The following is a 6,278-nucleotide window of genomic DNA, read 5'->3' on the forward strand; positions in this document are numbered from 1 at the left end:
AAGACGAAACCAACCACGAGTAATTATATCAATTACGTTGATTATCATGGGAATAGCGATAATAATGATAGTAGTAAGTATATGTTGATAATGAGGATAATGATAATCGCGATGATTACTGCTTTTACCAGTAGATATGTACTACTAGCAGTAATGTTGATAATAATGATAATGCTGATAATGATAGCAATGGTAATGATCATGATATGAGTGATGATGATGATAAGAAAGAAGATCATATTAGTGATAATGAGAATTATAATGATGATTATAATACTACTACTACAACTATTATTAAAGATAATCATAACAACGATAAACATATTTTTGATAGTAACAAAAAGGATAATGATGATGAAGATAAAAATAACGAACAATCAATCTAACCGACAAATGGATGAACGATTATTCTCTTTCTCTTTCTCATCCTCTGAAAAAATAGAATGAAAAAAAAAATATATATACATATATATATATTTCTTTTTTTTCATCAGCCTGTATCATTCCACTACAGGACGTAGGCCTCTCAAGAGGGTTATGGCCGGGTACCCCACCTACTGGCCCTAATTGTATCTTGGTGGGGGGTATATAAAACACATATTGTGTATACACCATTAGGCAATCGAGGTAAAGTTCCACCTTGCCAAAGGTAACAACTCACCAGCCGGGGTTCGAACGCTCGAACTCAGATCTTCGTCATTTGACAGTCCGATGCTCTAACCAGTCGGCCATCGAGCCCCCATATATATATATATATGTATATATATGTATATATATATATATATATATATATATATATATATATATATATATATATATATATTATATATATATATATATATATATATATATATATATATATATATATATATATATATATATATATATATATATTATATATATATATATATATTATATATATATATATATATACATATAATCTTCGAGTGCCAAGTCAGGACCTGCGTTGGCTATATAGCGTCTGTAGCCCTGTTGACCATATTCTTCTTCGACCGTGCGAACGTCCACTAGGGGGTCGCACAATGGCCATATTTACGCCTGTTCTGGTTTTTGGCCACTCTTTTTGACTTCATTTGCGACGTTCACTAGGGGGTCGCACAGTGGCCATATTTACGCTGTTCTGGTTTTGTCTTTTTGGCTTCATTTGCATGATTGTGCAAGGGGAAAGTTCTGGAGTAGACAAGACTGTCACGTCTAAATCCTCCGCAGGCGACGTTCCCACTCCCGCCGCCGCCGCCTAACCACCCTGCGTGCATTGTTTGTTTGTTTGTGAGTGTGTTTACGGAAAGTAAGCTGCTACCCACATGAAAACAAGGGAGAAAATATTTTTTTTCCGGCCGCGGACAAATATACGTTAATAGGAAGAGACGACTTGGAGTGCTTTGGAGATAGTACCTCCTCTGTAAGGACTGTCTTTTGGCAACGGAGGTCTCTGACTACGGAAGTGTTGCGAGTTTTATGCGGTGAAGATAGGCTTCCGGTACCTGTATGTAGATATTTTTCATTTCCTTCTGTAAACACATTTTTTTTTTCTTCAAATGACCGAAACTAGAGAATGGATATGCAGGTTTTCTATATTTGTGACAATCTTATCATGTAACCCTCGTTTGTATAAAGAAATAATAATCAAGACTAAATGTATTACATGTTTTGCCTTAAAACTTGCTTTTCCACTAGAGCTCCCAATCACATCCTTTTTGCAGATACGCTGCTTATATCATTGCCAATGTCTTTCGTCCGCTATCTGTACCTGGTTCGACATTTTTACTTGGTACGCCGAACATACATTAAGGAAAAAACACGGAGCTGACAACTTTGCGGTACAATTTAAGCCGGTAAGGAACGGGAAACTTTCGGGGTAAATGAAAAGTACTCCTATTAATTGTTTGTAAGATATTGCAAAATATCGCTCTGGTGTGTTGAAAAATGAATAATTTACTGTCTCAGACAGCTTTGGTTGCTATTCATCTTAAGAAGATTGGAACATGTATCAGTAGGAAATCAAAATCTTTTGCACGACAGGGAAAATGAGTATTAGAGAAAAACTTTGGTATTCATTTGCCCTTTACAAAAATTGAACACTTTTACATAAAAGAACCCTTTGAGTAATATAGTACAACAGTTGGTGCGCATGACTTTCTTGTGACAGGATTCTTTTTTACATATGTATATACATACACAGTCACTCAAAAAACGTTTTTGTGATAATATACTACGATGTATTTACCGCTTTTGTATATTTATATAAATTTATGGGCAAAAGAATAATTCGCTTAAAATACGTATTCTTAGGTGGGGGTAAATATACCACTGGGGAGTCAAAAATCATATGGTAAAGCTTTTTGCAATGGCTCTGGCTTGAAGACATATCAGTATAAATTTAGGAAAATGAGTGTTAGAACGCTGAAAATTGTATAGAAGCATCGGTATTAATTGAACTTTTCCAAAAAATAAATACTTTTACACAAAAAGATATTGCAACAGTTAAAAAAGGCTTACTCTTTTGTAACAGGGTCCATTTTGAAAACTTTTATAAAAACAAAAACGTTTGGTGGTAACATGCCGCGATGCATTTGCCGTTTTCATGGCAGTGTGTATAATCTGATGTGCAAAAGACAAATTCACTTAAAGTAGTCATTCTCAACTAGGGGTAAATTTACCCTAAGGATTAAATTTACATGGTAGATCTATTGCAATGGATTTTGCCAGACAATATATCAGTACAAATGAGAGGGTAAATAGAGCGACACATCCAGCCGTTGGAGTGTGACAGAGGAAGGGTTGAGAATTACTGGTCGAAAGGTAAATAATTTACTTAGTTTATTCCAAAAAACAATTAATCCCTTATCTATCGAATTGACTTAAACGGGAATACAGTATACTATGAAAACAAAGTTTAACCTCGGCGGTTATATCCTTATGAAGACCTCCGGGGAAAAAATCTTTTTAGGGCGGTAGAGAGACAAGTAAAATGATTGGTGGAGCTGAAAATGTTACTAGCGACCAAAAGCAGTGTGGTATTCAAGGGATCAAATACTACCATTTGGCTGAAAATAATATTTTGCATATGATACATCTTTTTTCATCTTAAGATATGCATTATAAAGAATGTAACAAGGACAGAAAAGCCGTGAAAACAATCATAATGTTTGTAAATACTTACGTGCCTACACTATTTCCGCAAGCCCGTATGGTAATGAAGTTCGAGGTATGCATGGGCCTACAAATTAATTTTGTTAAAGATTGTTCTCATACAAAGCAATTTGATGAAGACAGGTACGTTAAGTTATAATCAAAGAGAAAAAAGTATCTTTTTACTCATCTCAGAGAAATAAAAGGACATTTGTTACTCAAATACAGGTGTTTTTTCTCCCGCAACATTTGGATGTAATTGAGCCAAGGGAGATTGAAATGTGTATTAAAAGGAGATAAGATTTTTTATTTATCATGAAGAATATGTATGATTGGGAGATTAAGATATGCATATTACAAAGAGGATAAGTTTTTATCCATTTTGCGTAAATACATGGTATACCATTAAAAAGTGATGTTATTAGATACTTTTCTTAAAAAAAAAATAAATAAATAAATAAAATAAAATATATATATATATATATATATATATATGTATATATATATATATATATATATATATATATATATATATATTATATATATATATATATAAGGGGGTATTATAAAATTAAAATAGAGACATATGTTCTCTTTGTAACAGGGCAGCCTTTAATAAACGAGTTTTATCAGCAAAAGTTTTTAAGATTTTTTAATACGTACATTTATTCGTTTCTTGTAATATGGCATATTTCATCACGTGTGTGTGTGTGTGGGTGTGTGCGTGGGTACGTGTTGCATGTACCATGGACAAAGGGTATGTGTGTGTGTGTGTGTGTGTGTGTGTGTATGTGTGTGTGTGTGTATGTTTGTGTATGTGTGTGTGTGTATGTGTGTTCGATAAAAAGTGAAGAAATGGGTTTGGCCGAATTATTCGGAGGAGAAGTTTCACAGTACTTAAACACTATATATATATATATATATATATATACATATATATATATATATATATATATATATATATATATATATGTTCTAAAAGATAAAAACCTACCGAGATTACAAAAAAGAATGAATACAAAATGATACAGAAATCCATTTTATACACGGAATGGATGAAGTCAACACGCGCCACATGATGTCGCCGCGTGACGCAACCGAACCGGAGTCTAAGCGACCGAAACCAACTTGGAATCAACACAAACCCTGAAAAGGCGACGCACGGATGCCCGGCATTCTGAATTCTGGACTCATTTCTTGGGAGATGGTGGCCTTCTTGTGATAAGATTTGATAGGTAAGGTCTAGGATAGCAGGTGATGATTTTGGAACTAGTGTAGTTGGAGGAATAGTTATTTATCTTAAGTTTTTTCCTTTCTTTAGGCTTTATTCTGGTTGTTTCTGTGGTTGAAAGTCATCGTCTTTATATGATACTATAAACATGGATAAGAAATACTATATGTAAAGACAGAGGTTAAAGTAGATATGATCTTAATTGATGTTATATATTTGTTATGACAAGAAAAAAAAAGCGCATCTTTATCAACATAGAAATTTCCGAAAAATCTGCGAGTAAGCTGATCCACATTCCGGTCATACAAAATACATATAGTCATGTTATTACCTTAATTTGTAATACAATGTTAGTAGCAATGTCATGACTCAAAATCAATGTATCAAAGCTTGCCCATGCCTCTGCAGAAAAAAAAAAAATCTGGGTGATTTTAATGTGATTTAACTGTATTCAAGCTTTTTTTTTTTTTGGAATTGCATCAGTGATTCTGAACAAAAGTGACCACCAGTGTCCTATGTTCCTTAGGCACTCCATCAAAGGGCGACAAACCTCCACCACACATTCTGGTGAGATAAAGCTTGGACTGGTTCCATGTTTGTTGATAAATTGCCTTTGGAAGTTTGTTGACCATTGCCATACTGCTGAAGGCATGGGGAACACAACTGTTACATAGGTCACTTTTGATAAATTATTACCCATTGCCGATGGGGCACCTAACGACCTAAGTGGTTGTCAAGGCAGGCGGTCTACGAAACTAGCGGCAACGGCTAAAAATTAGGTAAATTTGGATAAAGACGCAACCAAACCTCTAGGCACGACACGATATTTTTTCTGGTAGTTTTCGTTCTGTTTTGTACAGTTTCGCTACTCATTTCCATCGGAAACCTTTCGTTGTTGAGTTACACCCCCCCCTCCCTCCCTCCCCACACGCGCGCCACCGTCGATACGGAACTAACGAATTCTGGCGCGAAATTTAAAGGGCTTTTTGCGTAATCAAAACCCAACCCATAAACCTAACCTAACCTAACCTAGTTTTTGGGTTTGCCCTAGCCAAGGGGGGGGCTTCGCCCCCCCCCCTGGACCCCCCCCACTTTTAAGGCCACTGCGTGGCCGGTAACTTTTCAAAACGAACGTCCACCACCGACCACGGAACTGACCGATTTTTTGTCTGCCCTAGCCAAGGGGGGGCTTCGCCCCCTCCTGGAACCCCCCTTATTTAACCACTGCGTGGCAGGTTCACTTTCAATGACCGATTTTAGCCTGCCCTAGCCAAGGGCACTTTTATCTGACTTTTATCTTCGAATGTTACCACTTCTTACCTTAATTGGAGGCGTGTGAGGGGCCGGGTTGTAATTCACAGTTTTTGCACTCCATTTCCATTGGCAGAGCACCGTGGTCACGTAATTATTTCAGTGATGCAGCGTTATCTTTATAAAAAACCATGATGAATTCCCACGGAGTGTACCTACGTCTTGCACACAATGTAGCCATCTCGAAACTGATTTTGAAATTCAAGCAAAGACCCAGACTCTATGGTCAATTGTCTGTGATTGGTCGATCATTTTGTCGGTTAGACCTATTGTTTCCCTATTGGTGCTATTATTATCACGTGACAGTATTGCCGTCTATCGATACTTTTTTGTATTTCCGCGGGGGAGGTTGGCGCATGCGCAGAGCCGATATTTTTCAGTCAGATGTTTGTTAAGACGGTGGAATCATCTCTCCCGTTAATCGTTTTTAATTATTTTCAAAATAATATATCTCGGTTATTTTTCGTTTCCAGAAGAAAAGAGCTTTTATGGGTTACGTCATAATTAAAGATACGTCATGCCCAAAGGTTTGTTTTTTCGCTACGTGTGGTTGCGTCTTTATCCAACAATACCAAAAATTAGA

This window comes from Penaeus japonicus, unplaced genomic scaffold, assembly GCF_977035675.1.
Source record: "Penaeus japonicus unplaced genomic scaffold, GWHDUDI00000001_assembly GWHDUDI00000015, whole genome shotgun sequence".
Taxonomy (NCBI): Eukaryota; Metazoa; Arthropoda; class Malacostraca; order Decapoda; family Penaeidae; genus Penaeus; species Penaeus japonicus.